Here is a 21,040-nt window from a genome sequence, read left to right as displayed (position 1 = left end):
AATTATTATGTATTACTGAACTACTTAGAGGACTGAACCAAGCTCTAGGCCCTATTTTGCTAGGCAGTAAATAGGCACATAGTAAGCCACGTTCCTTTTATCAGACTGATTACAATCTGAATAGACAAGTCATGGGGAGAAAGGAGGAAGAAAAGAAATATTATTGTTACAAATCTGGTAACGGGGACCTGAAGCACAGTGTTTAAGACGTTTTTAGAAGTGTTCTGGGTTGGCTCAACTCTGCTTCGGCTGAAATCAGTGATTAAACTTGTAATGGGAGCACACTTAGGGGAAAGATAGCTTCATTTTAAAAGCCTGCCCTACCCTGCCCAAGTACACAGGTACTTGCTTACAGGCAATGCATTTACGAGGAGGCTGCTTCAAAGTATAAAGAGCGAGGAAGAAAGCACAAAATTGTTAGTAGGAGAAAAAGACAAATGGAGCAGATAAGACTTAAAATCAGATTGTGACTGGCCCTTACAGAAAGATTTATATGCAATGAAGAGAAACCAAACTAGCTGTTACAGAATTGCACATGGAGAAAACAAAGGAACACCCTGTGGAGGAACTCACTTTTAACTCTAGCTTTTCTGGATGATGGAACTGCTCCTTATCTCCACTTTCTAGAACACAGGCTACTGTTTATCACTCTCTTTTGCACTAGCCAGCACAACTGCCTAGTCGGGCAAAATAATATCTTCCTGAGGAGGAACATTGCTGCTATATGCAAATCTGCACTGCTTGCAGGGCTGTGTCTAAAAGTCCAGATATGCCCCTACTAGCCTAAAATGATATTAGTCCTGTGATTCTCTAAGACTATATATATATATATATATATATATATATGGGGGGGTTGTGTATATGTGTATGTATATGTGTATGTATGTATGTATGTTCAAATCCATTCCTGATCAAACAGGAGTGAGAGTACTACCACAAATATTGGTACGTGGTTACCTAATTTGCTGGAGAATAACCCTATTTAATGAATAAATCTAAAGTATTATAACAATATGAAATTCTGATAGGGTGACCCTTTGTCCTAGAAACATTTCTACTATAAAGCTACAGTTCTTATGAAGGGATGGTACTTGCTGGGCCAGTAGATACTGTGCAGTAGTGCATGTGTAGATACTGACAAATTTCCTCCCAGTCAGCCCTACACTAGGGGGCCACAGGGGATGGGGAACTCTCCCATTGCTGGCGCTACTCAGCTTCTAGGAGCTGGGAGCCAAACGGTGCTGGGATGGGGTAGCTCTCAGTCCATGTCGTCCCTGCCTCAGTCTCAGTGCTGCTCGGCTCCTGGCTTACCACAGGAGCTGGGAGCTGAGCAGTGCCGGGACTCAGGAGCTCCCTCCTTTCCTGATCCATCTGGCATTGGCCGGGAACTGTCCCATTCTGGGGCAGGTCCCAGCCTGCTCCAGGCTACAAGAGGAGATTTCCCTACTCAGCCTGGGGCTGGCCAGGAGCTGTCCTGTTTTAGGTCAGGTCCCAGGCAGCTCTGGGCTGCACCGAGATTTATCTGCCCAGCCTGCAACTGGCTGGGAACTGTCCCATTCTGGCTGGGACCTGCCCTAGAAGTGGCACAGGGCTTGTCCCCATGTGCATGGGGTAGGAGAATTCTGCCGGTAAATTGCAGCTTGCTTTCTATAGTCACCTCTGGTTTGAATTATAGATTTTTCAGGACAGAGGGATCATTACAGTTATCTACTTTGACCTCTTCTATAACACAAGCCACAAAACTTCAACCAATAATTTCTGAATTAATGTTTCTGTTACACAATTTCTATTTACAATGAAACCATCTCCACGCCTCTGATTTGCCCACCTACAATTTTTCATGGATGCTCACTGAGGAGATTTTTGTATGTGTTAATACAGGAAGAATACATGTTATTGTACATATATGAGAAATCTCCACTTTTGGAGAAGTTTCCCTTTTTTTTCCTACTTCCTAAACAACAACAGTTTGGATTAGAAATTCCACATGTTCTTGAATGGGTTGCCCTCTGTGAGAAGGGCATTTCACTATTGCATGAAAAAGTTTGGTGGATTAGTTTTTGATTTCTTCAGTATAAGGGTTCAGAAAAATCTGCCCTGTATGTCACGCTTGCAGATTGATTGGATGGGCTTTGAGAAATCTGAACCTACAGATGGATTGAAAGGTTATATGAGGTTTAAGATATCTATACCCGTAAGCCAAAGATTTCTTAAAGTCTGTACAAGATATATGGTATTAAGCTGAAAGATATAAAATGCATTAAAGGAAATGATGGTAGAGATGTCTGTGGGGATTTTAGCTACAATAGGGATGACTATGATAGTAACAACTACCAAGTGAAACCCTGTGAGGATTATAATTACTGTACACTACAGCACTCCCTGTAGTATTCAGGCATTTACTCGCAGCGGTGATAATTTGTGCTAGAATTCTTGAGTTAATTATGATGTCAACAAAGTTAAAAAATAAATTGCGGATATTAATTGACAACTAATATGCTTCATAGGGATTTTTTCAGTCTCAAAACCAACAGAAAGTTGTGTGGGTTTTATAAATGTCAAAGGACTTTGGCATAGGTCAGATGTGCAAGGAATTCTTCTGTAGGTACTGTATGGTTCCTACATGGATTGTCTGAAGACTTTTAATTCCCCAGGAGTTCCTACAAGTTTATAAAATTTACATAACCTTCTGGACATCTGGAAATTCTGCAAAGACTAGCAGAACATATTATTCACCCTGCAAGGACTTCTGTGCAATTTGAAAGAACTGCACATATCCTGTGGTTGTTTATTCTGTGTGTCTGCACATGTGGGTGTGTCTGTCCATTTATCTATCTGTGTATCTTTTGACACCAAAAAGTATACACCTACATGACTGAGCAATTTTAAAAAGGACATTCTTAAAACATTTTAATAAATTATCATGTAAAAACTTTGTTATGGTGGAGTTAACATTATAAATCTCTATTGTATAAAAATGTTAAAGAAAGGTTAAGACTATAAAATCAAGCACTTAAATTTAGTAACTGCCAAAATTAAGGTTATCCATGAATTTTTAATTCAGGTTTTTTGCTGGTGGGTTTTTGGGTTTCGGGAAGGGTTAGGGATTTTTTGTTTTGTTTTGTTTCATTGTTTTGTTTTTTGATGCAGCTTTTAATTACATGAATACATTCTATTTTTTCCCCATACGATATCTACCTCACTCAGATTTTTCAGATTTTTTTAATCTTCCTCTTCCAGTTGTCATTCTTTGCATTATTTAATGGACACTATCCAAACTCAGCAGTGAACAAAAAATTATATCATTAGAACATAGTATCTCAATGCTTCATAAACACTACTGATTTTATCTTCGTTACTATCAAATGCTATTATTTCCATTTTATTGAAGGAGATCTAATGCACAAAATGAATAAGTTAAAAAAGCCAAATTTTCCAAATTCTCTCTAGTTGCAGATAGGCAGTTTAGGATCTTAACCCCAATTTATCCCAATTATTGACTGAGTGCCTGCTCCTGCCCCATTCCAACTTTCCACTGTGGTCTTCAATCAATCATTTATTCAAATTCTTCAGCAATATCCTAGGATTTTGCAGCATTCTAGGATGGTTGTCTGTAAATTCTCTGGCAGGTTTGTAAATGAAGTAGACATGGACATGAACAATGCAATTAGGAAAATATCATCATATTATACACTGTCCCCATACTTTCAATTTTCAATAGGCCACAGGATCTTTTATTGACAATGCATAGTTGTGTGGCAGAAGCTGTCAGGTTTGAAGGATCTGTCAACCTGATAGGGAAGACTTGGAACTCTAGCATCGGGAAATATGTGGAAGGAAGTTTAGGATTACAGGATAAACACATTAGCTAGATATTTCTGCTGAAATGAATGCCAGTGAAGTAGTTAACAGTTGTAACAATTTTAAATGGCCATCGTAAGGGTCCAGCTTATAGCTTTGTAGATTCAGAAGCCTGCACTCTGATAAGAGTATAGCTGGGACAGGTACATCCGTAGTACTTTTTATTTAGGTGCCACCAGCAATAATGGTGGTCAAGATACAGAGTTATGGACTTCAGTGCACATCAGGGATGCATGGTACATGTTCAAATTGCTAACCCATGCTGAAGGCCATTGCATCTTCATTTCTATTGTTACCTGTTCTAGCTAAATTTAAACAAGATCAATATTCCACTAACACTAAAAGCACACCTATGAGTGCACTGTAGATATACCCTCAGTTCTTATTTTTAACTTTTTCTTTGTAGTTATAGGGACTCAAATATTTTTAAATTTAAATTTAAATTCTAGAATGTAGTTCGATGGCAAGAGGTAAGTCTCATGCTAAGCTGTCTTGTCGTGACCCACACAAGGGCTGTGAATAAAGTTCATTCCCACAACCCTTGTAGCAATTCACAGAAGCAACCTGCACCAGACCTTTACTCCAGGACTTTACGGCCTTGGTACAACCAGATATCACATGAAATTGTCCCATTCTGCAAATATAGCTGCAGATCCCAGAATATTTAATATTTGTAAGCAAAAATCGTATAACAACACAAAAGCCTTAACAGAAAAGGAATTATTTCACTATGCCTTTGTCAGGAGAACAAATATTATAATCCTTATGTTTCAGATAGGAAATTTAGACTGAGAAGTTAAGGGTTTTGATACACATTAATTTTAGGCAGCTCAGGGAGCTCATAACCTCTGGACTGTCCACACATTAAGACATGTAAACTACTTTTAAGCACCCTTTAGGTGTTTTAAAGTTATGCCACTCCAGGGCAGATTTATCTCTGATTCATGTTACCCAGCTCATATTCTGCGAATGTGTGGCCACTCCCCAGAGGTAAGCCACCGAAGACGCAGTGTCCCTTTGTCTCCTTCCCACACCTGCCTGTCCTATGTGGACAATTCATGGCTGTAGCTCCTAGTCAGGCCCCTGCTCACCAGCCGTCCAGTCACAGCTGTGCAGGTTGGGGACAACCAGAGAAGGTTTTTAGTTTGAACATCTAAACTCAAACTAACACTAGCACTGATCAACATTTGAGAAGCTTAAAGTGCAATGTGTAACGAAGTAGAAGGCAGGGTAGAGGGTGACCAAAGTAGATATGTGGATATAGATTTGTAGCACACGCTTTTATGATTCTATAAGATGAAAATCTATCCTGCCTTCTACTTGTCTTCAGACTAATATGGCTAACTATGTCTTTCTGTTCAGAGAAATTAAGGCCAACATGGTCAAAGTGTCTAAATACAGGCAGATTAGTTATCTAACTTCAGTTCATTAATCTGGCACTTTGTGGTTATACTACAAGTCTGTGACAGAGCCAGCCATAAAACCCATTTTTCCTGGATCCCAAACCTGTATGTCTGCTGCAAGACTAAGTACCCTTTTTTCCTTCTGCAGCTTACCTATTCCAGAGAGAAGATGCAGGAAAGATGGCACTTCTATTATGTATCTTTTTCTTCATTAATATATGAAAAATGTGAAAAGTTGTTGAACTACTATAGACCACACATATCCATGTTAAAAGATTGATTTATACTGTACTGCAGCACAGGGGAGTTCCAGGTTTTGGGACTGCTTAAGTCAGGAGATGCTGATGTGAGGATATATATATATATATATATATATAGGGGGTGATGAACTGGTAGGAATTCAAAGGCAGAGTAAATTGCTTATGCTTATGTACTCTGCATACTTCTGAAATAATGTTTTAATTCTAACTTTGTCTCTGAGCTTCCTGGCTTTCTGCTTGTGTATATGTAAAAGCGGCAGTTTTAAAAGTACCCTCATCACATTTAAACACCTAAGTGAAGTGACCAGATTTTGGAAAGTGTGTGAACAACAGGAGCTGGTAATTGCTGAGCAATTGGAAAATATAGCTTACACAGTTTGATTTTTTTCCCCTTAAGTCATTGATATATACTAACAACCTTAAAACAAATTGTTTGTCTGGCAACTGAACTGAGGAAAGTGTTTTCAAGCAGTTTTGTACTCTTTTCCTACCACCTCTTCTGTGCGATTTTGTTACTTCTATAGTCAGCACACTGATATATAGTATCACTGTATCTCCATGAACAAAATGGCTGACTCTCCTTTCCTGGATAATAATGAGGATGCCAAATGGGCACCAGCTTCTATTCCAGAGATGGCAGCTTTCAGTTTGACCCTGCTATTAGATTTCCTGATAGGTCTGGTTTCAGTAAAGAATCTGCATGAGTGCAGAGGTCTGGTCTAGAATCAGTGCACTGTTCAAGGGAGAGACAGCATGTTGGCAGACTGCTGTGCCTGTTCATTGTGGTTGCGGACTGGGGCAATCAAAGTCTTCCAGAAGGAAAGATTTCACTTCTGTTATTGTACAACATGACCCCACCTAAATGCATTATAAAGAAAAGCAGGTACAGTGGATTAAATCTGATCTTCAGTTATACTGTTTAATTCCTTTGGCGTTGATGAAACTACACAGGTGTAAGTGAATGCTCGCTGATTTGAAAATCTGGAGGTCATCTTATATTTTCTTATAACAGCCAAAGATGACACTTTGAAAGTATTAAATATATCTTTTTTTGGTATACTAAAAACATTCCCCAGCAATAAATAAGCTGCCCAGAAAAAATTAAAGGGGGAAGTGATCGCTAAGCTTTTTTTTCTGTTCTTTTGTTTGATCAGTGGAGCTAATTTTTGTAGTCAGCTGAATGAGAAACAAAAAGCTCTGCCTACATTTACAGTCACCTGATTAAAACTGAAGTTCTAAGTAGCAAAATAATTTGCTCTACACCATCTGGAAGCCGTGAAGAAAATAAGAACAGGTCTATACAGGTATTGTACTTTGCAATTTAAATAATGTCACACACTTTAATATACAAGAAAGAACAGTTTAGCAGTTTGGGCAATTAACCTTTTACAGACTCTGTCTTAGTTTTTAAATGGTCACCCCTAAAAAGTGTATCTGAGCACCTTCTATGTGAAGTAGACACAAGACTATTCTCTCACTTTCTTTTTTGCTAGCAGGAACAAGCATAATGTTCTTGTTTGGGTTTTTTTTTAAAGTAGATCGGGATGCTAATATGATTGAAAGGGCTACCGTAGGAAAGCTAAACCAAGGAGATGCACTTTGTAGCCATGCTTTGTGTGCAGCTGCGTGCTAACTCAGAAGGATTGGGAACCTCTTTTATTTACATCCAGCTTTTAGTCATCTACTACATTACTTACCATGCAGTTCAACTGATGTCATATTACTAAATATGAGTAAGAGTGACGGAATTTGGGTCAATGATTCCTTTGCCCCAGGACTTGTCTATGAGCACTTATTTTATGAAAAAGAGCTTCCTTTTCCCAAGGAGTTATACACTGATTCACCTTTGCCCTTATGGCCTTCCTGTCCTCTTTCACCCATCTGTAAGATTTACCTGTCCTCCCTGATCTTTCCTTGTCTTCATCTCAGGAAAAATCTGGAGAGAACTAGTTAGCCTCATCAGCGTTAGCAATAGCCAAATCCAGGCTTTAGTGTTGAAAGGGCAGACTCTCACATTGGCGGCTGTGAGAATTCTTCCAGGAAAGAGTATATTTTAGTTCTCTCTGGAAAATTCAGGGTGCTTGCACATGTGATGATGTCACGATGTACACGTGATGAAAATTTCCCTTTGTGTGGCTTAATGGTGTCGCACATTACATGTACCTGAGTTTTGTGGGTTTTAAATGAGTTTGCATTGTTGCAAACTAAATGACATCCTGATGTTTTGCAACATTGCAATTTGGAACATTGCAGCTGGCACCACAGCCACAGGAGAGGCGGGCTGGCTCCGCAGAAAAAAAGGATTGAGCCCACTCACTGCTTCTGCCTTCAGCAGGCTCCTGTGACTGGCAGGATGCCTGGGGTCTCCTGGGAACAGGCTGTCTTGCCCCTGGGGCAGTGCAGAAAGGTTGAAAGAGGATGGCTGGCCTTGCTGGTGGCCAGAGAAGGCAGCAAGGGTGGTGCACAGGGTGCTAGAAGCTCAGGTGGGTCCAGGCACTTCCAAGCTGGGGCAGCTAGCAGCCCACTTGGGCTTCCAGCACCCTATGCACCATCCCCACCATCTCTCCATCTGCCAGCAAAGCAGGCTGCCCCCCGACACTTTCCAGTGTTGCTGCAGGAGTAAGCCAGCCTATTCCTGTGCAGCGCCTGGCATCCTACCGGCCTCAGGAACCTGCTGAAGACAGAAGCGGTGAGGGGTCCGTTCCTTTTTTTTTCTAGCGGAGTCTGCCCACCTCTCCCACAGCTGGGGGGTGAGCTGAAAGATTAATGGCCCAGATTAATGGCCCCCCAGCCATGGAAGAGGTGGGCAGGCTCCACCAAAAAAAAGTATCTGTCCCCTGCCCTTTCTGTCTTCGGCAGGCACCTGAGGCCACCAGGACAATCCCATATCACATCGATGGAAATTGAACTGGTGAGGTTTCAGTTAAAAACTCACCATTTCATTTTGTGGGGCACAGAATGCAACCCGAAGGACTAAACCCCCATCACATGTACAAGCACTTCCCTAGTAGCCTGAGTAGCAAAGGGTGTATACAGAATTGCTGTATTTCTTTGGTACTCTAGACCCTAACTTGGCTGATCAGCCCTGAACACTACCTGATCTGTTCAAACCAAATGTAAATCCCTTAGTAGAATAGAGATTATGGTGGGTTTGTGGTACTTCCCCTCGTTCATTTGGGTAGAATTTCTGAAATCCAAAAAACATAGTCTTATGTCACTGAAGTCAACAGAAGATTTTGTCACTGACTTCAGAGTAGGATCAGGCCCAAAAGGAATTGGGCTTGTATTTAAGAATAAACATACACTTATTATGGTTAAAGACAGGACTGGAAACCAAGAGATTTCGTAGATTTCATAGACATTAGGGACTGGAAGGGACCTCAAGAGATCATTGGATCTAGCCCTCCCCACCCCCTACCCCCAAATAGTTGGGAAGTCAGCTGGGACCAAGTGACCCCAGGAAGAAATAAATCCACATGTTTTTTGAAGGAATCCAGAGTAGGTGCTTGCACCACCTTGAGGGCGGGGGAGGGGAGGGGTTGTTCCAGGCCCTGGATACATACACCATAAAGAACTTTTTTCTTATATCCAGTCTAAATCAGTCTTCCTGGAGTTTATGGCCATTAGACCTTGTTATCCCTTGTGGAGCTCTGGTGAACAAGTATTCACCCAAGTCCTGATGTACCCCTCTTATGAAGTTGTAGGCTGCCACCAAATCCTCCATGAGCCTTCTCTTCTCCAGACTGAAGAGTCCCAAGTCCCTCAGCCTCTCCTCTTATGGCCTTCCCTCCTGGCCATGGATCATATGAGTGGCTCTCCTCTGGACTCTCTCAAGCTTCTTCACGTCCTTCCTGAACTGGGAGCCCCAATACTGGATGCAATACTCCAGCTATGGTCTCACCAGGGCCGAGTAAAGTGGGAGGATGACTTCCCTGGTTTTGCTTGAGATGCATTGGTGGATGCATGCCAGAGTTTGGTTAACTTTGACAGCCAAGGCATCACATTGGTGACTTCTATTCATCTAGTGGTCAATCAAGACCCCCAAGTTGCTTTTGGTTGTGGTGCAAGTGACCATAGCACCGCCCAGCCTGTAAGTAAGCTGAGGGTTCTTCCTATGGAGGTGCAGCATTTTGCACTTCCCTGCATTGAAGGCCATCAAGTTTTGACTGGCCCACCTTGAGAGTGTTCAAGTCAGCCTGTATCCCCAGCCTGTTCTGCAGTGTTACCGCCCTCCCCCATAATTTGGTATCGTCCACAAACTTGGTGAGTTCACATCCAACTCCCATATCCAGATCATTAATGAAGATGTTAGAGAGTACCAGTCCAAGTAATAAGCCCTGAGGGACTTCACTGGTCACCCTGCGCCACCTTGATTTGCTCCCTTCAACTAGTACTCTTTGGGTCTGACCCTGTAGCGAGTTGCCTAGCCATTGTTGATTTAGGCCACAGTTCCCCAGCTTAACCATGAGGACATCATGAGGAACTAGGTCAAAGGCTTTCTTGAAGTCCAGGTATATGACATCCACATCATCTCCCTTGTCCAGGGCACATGTTTTCTGGTCATACAAGTCGATGAGGTTGGTCAGGCATGACCTGCCAGTCACAAAGCCATGTTGGCTGGCATTCAGAAGCTTGCCTTCCGTCAGTCTGGATGGATGGATCCCTTAACAATTTTCTCAAGGATTTTTCCAGGGACAGACGTAAGACTGATTGGTTTATAGTTCCCCGAGTCATCCCTCCTCCCTTTCTTGTAGATAGGGACCACAGTGGCTCTTTTCCAGTCATCTGGGACCTTGCCCAAGTGCCACGATTTTCAAATATCTCTGTCAAGGAGGATGCAATGATGTCTGCCAGGTCCTTCAAAACTCTTGGGCGCATTCCATCTGGATCCACAGACTTATGAATGTCCAGTTCCTCAAGGTGTTCCCCCACCTGATCCTCAATTTTAGGCCTGTTGCCCGCTCCCGGATTGGTTTGTGCCATTCCTGACAGTGTGATCCTCCTGGGGGGCGGGGGGGAAGGGGGTGAAAAAACTAATGCAAAGAAGTAATTTAAGAAATTGCCCTTTCTTGGGCATCAGAAGTCAGTTGCCCCATTGGATCTCTCAGGGGCCCAATGCTATCTGTGTTCTTTTTCTGACTTCCCACATACCTGAAGGACTTTTTATTGTCCTTGATTCCTGTAGCTGGCCTACGTTCAGTTTGTGCCTTGGCTTTCCTCGATTGCTCTCTACAGGTGTGGGCATGTGCAGAATAATGCTCTTTGGTAGTGCTTCCTGTTTTCCAGCTGGTATAGGCTGCCCTTCTGAGCTTAATAAGGTCCAAGAGTTTCTTATTCAGCCGTGGGGACTTTCTTGTCTGTTGACTGGATTGTCTGTGAGGTCAGGCCAACTTTCAGGATCTCAATATTGCGCTGTTAGACAGGAGGGTGTGACACAATTGAACATATACAAACACACAAATCAGTTAGGTGCATACATACATGCACACTACCAACTCAGGTACATTCACATCCAAATCAGCCTAGGTACATGCATACCTATCACCAATTCAAGCACATACACTATACACCCCGAAAGTTAGACAAAAAACAGTTGGCCATACCCGCACACTCAGTATACATACACAGATCAATAATTTGTATATCATGCACACAATAACATATACACACACACACACACATACATACACACACACTCACCAGTTCACACACATACAACCCACCTACATACACACAGGTAAATTCCTAACTTGGATGGTACAGTGTGTCTGTGTGTGGTTGGGGTACCTGGGTGAAGGTTAAGGTGAGAGAGAGAAAGTTAAAGTGTAGGGAGTGAAAGTTGCAAGAACTGGGATTAGAACTGGTGGACTAGAAAGAAGGTAGCTGAGGAACTGAGTTTACTTAAGATCAAGTGGCCCCAGGGTTACTCAAGGTCACTGGTTCAAGGGGAAAAAAAAGCCTGGTTGCAAGAAGGAGACTGCCAGGAAAGAAACTGAGGCAGAAACCAGGTTGCTCAGGGGGAAAGGCAGTGGGGATAAGACAGTGGCAAAGAAACAGGGGGGTTTGGGGGCAGAGAGGAGCTCAGGACAGGTGTTGGAGGTGGCAGTGAGCTAGAAGCAAGAAGGGAGAAATGAGACAGAAGTTAGAGGGGTGAGGATCAGAGATTGGAGCAGGGCTGAACCATAAAGCAGAGTAAAGCAAAACCCGACTCAGGGGGCCAAATAACAGGTTTATTAAACAAACAACATACTACACAGCCCCATGAAGTTATTGGTCACACACCCACACACACACACACACACATACACATACACTCACAATGGCAGCAGGAGAAAGAGACTTAGTGGAAGGGTTGGAATCCAGGTAGGGAAGAGAAGCAGAGTCCAAGTCCTTGGTTGAAGAGAGGGTGGGGGGTGATAGCTACCTATCCAGGCTGGAAAGGGGTTTTTGTCCAGTAGGTGTTGTCCAGACGGGGATCGCCAGCAGGGCCTCTGGGTGGATAGGTGGTGTGGCATGGTGCTGGTTCAGGTGGAGAGGGTGTCCCAAGGAGTCAATCTTCACTACTCCCTTTTATGGGGTAGACTACCTCTGATCTCCTATGGGGAGATCCAGGCAATTTCAGTCCTGTTCCAGAGGGTTCCAGGTGTTCTTGCTGAGCATGTGCAGCTTGGCACAATGGTGGGTTGTCTCATCTTTTGTCTCTTGAATGCTGAGGGTGGTTCCAAGGGCTGGGTCATTGGTCCAGGTATTGGTGTTGATGGTTTGGTCATTCAGAAGGAGCTATTTTTAGACCTTCTGCCATTGTCTCTCAAGCACCATCATTTATCCCCATTCATTCAGGAACCAAGTTACATAGGAGGGGTAGTATGAGTCACAGGTTACACAACCAGGCATGGGGATAAGATGGAGGCTTGACATTACAAGATGGAAACTTGTCATGACTTATGCTAACTTACATGTATAGGCCTAAAACAGTAATCATACAATATAAAAGCAGTAAAAAAAATCAATACAAACATAATAATTATCACTTATAAAACAGTGGATATCTATATCAAAATAGCAGGGCACTTATTTGCAAAGAGGGGAAGGAAAAATAAAACTTACCACCTAAAATAAAATGTTAAAGCTTATCCTACATCTTAGCTTACTTATACTTATCTATAGGGAATAGAGAAGGAGAGAAAAAGTTAGAAATGTTGGGAATGGGGTGGGAATGCATTTTAAATGAATTTAAAAAAAAAAAGAAAAACTGGGGGTTTTGCTACAGTATGGCTTTGCCTTGTGCTTCAAGGATTATGTTTTTAAGAAATGACCAATCCTCGTGTACTCCCTTTTCTAGGGGTGGGATATGGCCTCTAACTGCCTGACTGACCAATTCTCTTAGTTTGCAAAAGTCAGCCTTCCCAAAGTTAAGGACTTCTGCTTTACTGCTGGGTTTCCCTGCCCTTCAGTGATCTAAGAATGTGACCAATTCATGGTTGCTGTCACCAAGGTTCCCCTTGATCTGCAGATCACTCACTAGGTCCGCTCCATTGGCCAGGACCAGATCAAGCAATGCCTTTCCCCTAGTCAGACCATAGACCTCCTGGGTTAGGTAGAGGTCATCAATGCATGTGAGGAAGCTATGCGACCTGGCAGATTTGGCCATGCGCTCATCCCACAAGATGTCAGGGAAGTTGAAGTCCCCCGTGATGATCATGGATTGGGATCGCATGGCCTCAACCAGTTCCCTATTGAATTCCCAATCTAGGTCTTCCTTTTGTTGGGGAGGTCTATAGTAGACTCCTACAAGTAAGTCACCCTCCCCATGTTCTTCTTGTATCTTGACCCAGAGAGTTTCAGGGTTTCCTGGTTTGGAAACTCCATCTGTAGGAAGGTGATCTGATCCTTGATGTAGAGAGCTATACCCCCAACCCTCTTCCCGACCCAGTCTCTCTTATACAGGTTATAGCCTTCTATTGCCACCGACCAATTGTAGGTGGAGTCCTGCCAGGTCTCCATAATTCCTACCAGGTCATAATCATTTTCACATAGGAGAAAGGCCAGTTCCTTATGCTTATTTCCCAAGCTCCTGGCATTTGTATATAGGCAGTTAAGTCTGCCATGAGAAGCCCAATACTTCCCTGAGTGGTGAAGCAGGACCTTTCCTTGGGCTGCCCAAGTTATTGGTAGTGCAGCTGACATGACCTGGGCTAGAACTGTTAATAAACTGCCCATCCCCCAGTGGTCTCAGTTTAAAGCCCTGTCAAGGTCAGCCATTCTGGCTGAGAAGAGCTTCTTCCCTTTCCAGATGAGGTGGAGGCCATCCCTTCCCAACCATCTGCTCTCTCTGAAGTCTGGACTGTGGTCGAGGAAGCCAAACTCCTCATGATGGCACCATCACTGGAGACTTCTATTCACCTCGCCGATGCACCTATCCCCCTGGAGCCCTGGTGCTGCGACAGGGAGGATTGAAGAGAAAATTATCTGTGTCCCCAGGCCCTTAAGCCCTGCTCCCAGAGCCCTGTAGTTACACATGACCTGACCCACACTTCTTCGTGCCATATCATTGGTGCCCACATGGATGAATAACATGGGACAATGTTTGGAGGGCTGGATGAGTTTGGGGAGCCTCTCCATCACATCCCAGACACGGACTCCAGGCAGGCAGCAGACCTCATGGGCCAGGGGTTCAGGGCGACAGATTGGTCCCTCAGTCCCCTTAATGAGGGAGTCATCCACCACAATGACTCTGCGCCTTCTTTTAGGTGCAGATGTTGGTGGCCCTGCATCCTCACATGCTGGAGCCAGTGTTATTGCTGGCTCTGTTGATGCGAGAAGTATAAAGCAGTTGTGCAGCTCCAGGGGAGTGGTAACCCTGGTGCTGTGCCTCTTTAGGCTGGAGACAACCGTTGTCCAGGCAACCCCAAGCTGGACTTGGTGGCAGTTCCTTGGTTCCACCACTCCATCCTGAGCCATTAAGTGGAGTGCCTGAAAGTAAGAGTCCAGCTCCTGCTCCACGTCCCTAATAGAGCGCAGTCACTGGACCATTGCCTGGAGCTCCCTAATCTGGCACTCCAGGGCCTCCACCATTGAGCACACCCCACGAGAGGAAGTCCCCCAAACCCAGCTGCCTTCAGTCTTGCTAGGCACCCTCCACATGGAGCCGGGGGCTCTGTCTGAGTGGAAGCCGGGGCTGGGAGTCTCGCCCAGGTGGGGGCAGGGACCACAGGCTCCATCTGGGTATAAACTGGAACCATGGGCTCCATTTGGGTGCAGACCCTGGTGGTGTCAGAGCAGGGGAGTCCAAGTGCAGGGGGGAGCCTTGGGGTACAATGTATCCCACCCACCATGGTCTTTGTAGTAGTCTGGCTACTACTGTGCAGACCTTGGGTACAGCTTAGTGCCCAGAGCCTTGTGTCCTCCTGCTCACCCTCCTGTGCAAACTTGCACGCTAACTCGCGTGCTGGGCAGACGAGCGTGCCTGTTTGCATGTCCTGTTCATGTGACTCAGGTTGTGCAGCTCCCTGGGGGACCAGGCCAAGTAGGAGCCGGGGTGGGGCGAAACCCTCTGTGGCTCCTGTCAGCTGTAAATTGGATTGTATGTGTGGTGTAGCCTGCTTTTAATTTGTCATTTACCCTCCCTGCTTCAGTTGTTTTCATATAGGTTTTAGAGACTAAATTCATTAATATGTGCTAATAACTTTGAGCTGCCCAGTCAGAAAGTGTTGTTTTAACTGTAAAACATAATTATTGTTATTGTTGTTATTGTTATTTTAATTATGTTATGTGTGCACAATATACATTAACATTAGATTCAAGATGTCCTGCATATTTAAAGTGGTGTTAAAAGAATAAAAATAGTAATATTCTATCATTGTCATCTTAGTTATTGGTATAACATCAATTAGGAAAATATCTAGATGCTGTAGTACTGTAACTAGGTGTTGATTACTGTTATATCACATGAGATTAAGACTATATTTACCTCTAGGATTAGTGCATTGTATACTTACACTGACCTAGTGTAGTAGCACTGGGAGCTGTGTGAAGGCAAATGTGTATCTGAGCTGCCCAACATAGAGAAGATACCCCCGATTCACATTTTTGTGGAATGCAGCCTGTTCATCTCTGGGCATATCTACATGTTCATCAATGTGCAGTAGTTATGGAGCATTGAGTTTAGTACCTGTAATCAAAGGTACTAGCCCTTAATGTACCATAATTGATGCTACTATGCATTGGACCTGGCACACACTTTTTTTTATTTTAATGCTCAGTAAACTAATTCTACTGCATTAGTGCCTTATCATGGGTTTTTCCTGCCACGCTAATGTGCAGTAGAATTAATCTTATGTAGGCATGCCTTCTGTGTTCCTCTCTTATTCCACAAGCTAGTGCAAAGAGAAGGGATTTATGGCCCTTCTTCCACTGTGCCCTCTTGAATGCAATTAAACCCTGGAAGTTTCTGTGCATGTCTGAATGCCAGGATAGCTGTTTTGTATGTACCACAAAGAAAAAATGTTTCTTGAATCCCAATACTTGACTTCACTGTGAGCCCATCTACATGAGACATTTACTGTGGAGTAGACTAATTAGCTCCACAGTAAACTCTCATGTCTACATAAACTCTGCAGCAGGGGAATACTTGTGAATACAAGTACTATCCCAATGTGGAGTTTTTTTTTTTGCAGCACCGCATGTGTAGGCACTGGAGGAGCTGGCTGAGACACAAAGGGGCTTCAGTGCAGGGACTGCCACCGGCTAGACCTGCTCTGGAGCACCCTCATGCCACAGCCAGCCCCTCTGCAGCACATTGACACAGGCAAAGCAGCCCTGGGCTGGCAGGGCTGCTCCCCTCTGGCTTCACGTTATGGTTCCAAGCCCATGTTCAAATGGTATGCCTGGTGATATGCACTGCAGTTTATTGCTTCACATTAATAGCATGTGTAGATGTGCCCTGTATGACCTATTTTCAAACTACCCAGAATCATACCTGTAAAACTAATCTTGCAGTATAATGCTGGCCATTTTTGTATTTTTTCCAGCAGAAGACAATTAATCACTGGGACAGATTAATCCTCAGGAAGCCCTACAATTAATAGCAGTTCTTTAAGAGCAGGGAACAAGAGCTAAATTCTGGCTTTAGTTAAAAGGACATAAGACTGGAGTCTGCTGACCTCAGCTGAATAGCTCTGGGTCTGCTATGAAGGAAGTGAGCACAAAATGTGGCCTTAAGTTTCTGGTAGAGCAAAATCACTTAAATATGTATTCAAAATAATGTGTGGTGCGCTAAAAAAGATGGTGCAGAATCATGCTAAATGGGCTAGCTTCACTCTCGCTGGACCATGCAGAATGCAAATCATCTGCCCCATGGTGGGATAAGAAGCAGTGTTCTGCCTTCCCCAGCAAGCTTTAACAAGTAGGATTGTTAATAGGTGGATACATATTAGGTGGACACATATTTATAGGTGGATGGTGATATCACAACCACCTCTGGCCAAAAGAAAGTGGTATCATTGCCACATAGGGCTGGGAGAGAAATTTTCCCCCCTTCTGTTGCTACATGGCTAAAAGTTCTCTTTTACCTTCCTCAAAAGGTGTTGGCTGCAGGCAAGGCTGGCAATTTTATGTGGGGTGTGCCAATGCCCTTGCTGAGACTAAACAAACCTGGAGGTTTCTCATGAGAGGGTCTTACTCCTCTGCTTAGGGTCAGACTAATCACCATATTTGGGATCAGGAAAAACTTTTACTCCACAGTCAGATTGACATGAACTATGGGCAGTTGTACCTTTGTTATTTCAAGGAAAATTTGAAAAACTACTTCCTGTCCTTGCCACAGCAGGACATAGACAGTTTCCTCGCCCTTCTGCTTAATCTGTGCCGAATGAGAATGTTCTTGGTGATTTGGGGCATTGTGCCTGGTAGTTGTATGAAAGAGTTTTTTGTGTAGTTTTAAGACCAGGCTGAAAAGCACTTGTATAGGATGATTTAGATAGGAATGAACCTGCCTTGTCCTTTCCAGCCCTACTTTTTCCATGATTCTGCTCTGTGAAGAGCCAGATCCTGTTGGTAAGCATTTGGCGCTCTGAGAGTGTCTACCAGATTTCTCTCCTGGATTTCAGCAGGAGAATGCCTCATTACTAGAACCTGATTGGGCATTGTATCTGGTGGGGCAGGGCTGAGCTCTTACTCAGGATTATGAATTCCATTAAGGGAGTTCCTTTTTTAATTTAGTATCTTTGTGTCAGACTCTTTACTGCCATGGAACAATAGACCTTTGATATGCCAGTCAAATCAAGTCATTACATTTGGACATATCTTGGAGTGCTCTCTGAAAAAATTACATGGCAGGGGGTTATGGGTGACTGGATTGTGCAGGTTTCACTGTATATAGGAACTTCTTGCTGGATGTGTGGAAACAGATTTTTAAGAGTTATCAAGCTAGTGATTCTTATGGCTGGATTCTCCAAAGAGTTCAGAGCACACAATGGGATGGAGTCTTTTGAAAATATGATGCCATATGTTCAGACAAAAAGCATAGCTGACACAAAAAAGGTGTAAGAGAAATATATAGTAATATAAACAAACTGGGCATAGTAACATATAGCAAGTTTTATGAGCCAATTCAGTGTATTATAGTTCTGGATACTGATAATGTTACAACATGTACTTTTATATTTTGCAGCAATACATCATTTTCCTCGTTTCATAAAAATGCATCTCATACAGATTTAAAAGAATAATGCATAAAAATGTGGTTTACTTTTGGATATGATTTATTTTACAAATCTCAGGTAAAGGAACCTAATTAAAAGGCATTACTGAAGAAGGTCTTACATTGATATGGGTTGGAAAAGAGGCACAGTTGGTTAAATGTACTGTATGAGGGCTGCTCAAAAAGTATCAAGACTGATGCCATCGGAAACAAAATATTTTATTTACAGGAGACCCTCACTATTCACGGGGGATACGTTCTAGAGATCCCCGCAAATGGGGATATCTGCGAATGCTGTTCTATACCAATAAAAGGCTAGGATAAACAGGGTAGGATAAACAGATCTTGGAGAGAATCATCAAGGAGCACATCTGTGGGGGGCCAGCAGGGGAGATCATGCTCAGGGGCAACCAGCATGGGTTCATCAAAGGCAGGTCCTGCCTGACCAACCTGATTGCCTTGTATGACCAGGTAACTAAATCCTTGGATAATGGTGTCACCATGGATGTAGTCTTTCTAGACTTTAAGAAGGCCTTTGACACTGTCTCTCACCCCATTCTCATTAGTAAAATAAGCGACTGTGGCATTGGTGCCTACACAGTTGGATGGGTAAAAAACTGGCTGATGGGGCACACCCAGAGAGTAGTGGTGCATGGGTCGTACTCAGCTTGGTAAGATGTGAGCAGTGGGGTCCCATGCTGGTTGCCCCTGAGCATGAGCTCCCCTGCTGGCCCTGCTGTTTAATATCTTTATCAGTGACTTGGACGAGGGGGTTGAAAGCACATTGTCCAAGTTTACTGATGACACTAAGATGTGGGGTGAGGTGGGCACACTTGAAGGGAAAGAGAGGCTGCAACTAGATTTAGACAGACTACAAAAGTGGGGAAATGAGAATAGGATGGGGTTCAACGTAGACAAATGCAGGGTGCTACACCTTGGGAAAAGGAATCCACAGCATACATACAGGCTGGGGAGTTCCCCCCTTGAAAGCACAGAGGCAGAAAGGGATTTTGGAGTCATTATTGACTCCAAGATGAAAATGAGCTGCCATTGCCAGACCGCAGCCAGCAAGGCTGGCCATACCTTGTCATGCATCCAAAGATGCATCTCAAGCTGGTTTAGAGAGGTGATACTCCCCCTCTATGCAACATTGGTCAGGCCACAGTTGGAGTACTGCATCCAGTACTGGGCGCTGCACTTCAAAAAGGATGTAGCCAGCCTGGACAGAGTTCAGAGGAGGGCCACCCGCTTCGTGAGAGGGCAGCAGGACAGGCCCTAGGGACTGAGGGACCTGAACCTGTTCAGCCTTGGCCAGAGGAGGCTGAGGGGAGACCTGGTGGCTGCGTACAAACTCATCAGGGGAGATCATCAGCAAATAGGAAGAGCCCTTTTCTCCCCAGCACCATGTGGGGTGACGAGGAACAATGGTAATAAGCTGATGGAGAATAGGTTTAGGTTAGAGATCAGGAGGCAATATTTTACAGTTAGTGTGGCCAAAATCTGGAACCAACTTCCCAGGGAAGTGGTCCTTGCCCCTACCTTGGGCAAATTCAAGAGGAGGTTGGATGATCACCTGTCTGGGGTCTTGTGAACCAGCATTCATTCCTGCCTGGGGCAGGGGGTCAGGCTAGATGATCTGTTCAGGTCCCTCCTGACCCTAGCTACTATGAAACTATGGCTGAATCCTCACTTCACTCGCTGCACTATCATTCACTTTTCTTTTAGGTACCATGATTAAGGATATGGATTAATGCTGAAATACTGCAACATACTGAATGTAAAAGTATCACCAGAGTGCAGTAACAAAGTGTCATCACGCTGCGGGGGGGGAGAGAGCATGGGTCGATACAGCGCACCGCAAATATTTGAAACCGTGAATTGCAAATCTGCAAATGAAGAGGGCTTCAGCTTAATCTCCTTCAAGTATGCTTCTTCTTCAGCCACACACTTCTTCCAATGTTTCTGCCATTGTTGGAAGCACCTCTGATAAGCAATTTGTGGAATTGCTAAAAGCTGCTCAGTTACATTTTGTTTTATGGTTTCCACACCACAAAACCTTCTTCCTTTTAAGGTTTTCTGTAGTTGAGGGAAGAGATAAAGGTTGCATGAGGCCATATCAGGTGAATATGGAGGCTGTGGCACTTGTGGGATACAGTGTTTGGCTATAATTTGGCTGAAAATTGCTTCACAAGCTGTGCTGAGTGGGCACGTGTTTTGTCATGGTGAAGCATCCAAGTTGGACACCCACTTTTCTGGTAATTTTTCTGGTCATTTCTTTCCCAAATCACCAATTAAAATTGAATGACATGAACAACAGAAATTTCAACTTCTTCTACTATTTCTTGGACAGTCAATCACCTATCATTTGAAACCAAACTGCAAACCACTGCCACATTTTCATCATTTTCTGATGTTGAAGGGCACCTAGAATGCTGATCACTTTCTACCGATGATCATCCTTCTTTAAACCAATGATACCGTTCAAAAACTCCTGCACGGTTCATAGTGTCATCAGCAAATGCTATTTTAAGTCATTCAGATGTTTCATTTGTCATTTTCCTGATTTTCATGCAAAATTTAATGCACACACATTGTTCTGGAGACTCTGACATAATGGAAGGGGACCCAAGACACAAACGATTTTACTTCAACCACTGACCACAGAAAACTGGGGTGTGAGAGAGTGCTTATGCTAAGCAAGGCCTAGCATTAAAAAAAATGCACTAAAACTCCCAGAATGCTTCAAGGAGGTTGAGGAGTCAGCGATTGACATTCTGGTAATCACTTTCTGACCCTTACATGAAAATACTGAGCTT

Source organism: Crocodylus siamensis, chromosome 2, assembly GCF_052110815.1.
Source record: "Crocodylus siamensis isolate JL-2025a chromosome 2, ASM5211081v1, whole genome shotgun sequence".
NCBI lineage: Eukaryota > Metazoa > Chordata > Crocodylia > Crocodylidae > Crocodylus > Crocodylus siamensis.
This window is presented reverse-complemented; position numbering follows the sequence as displayed.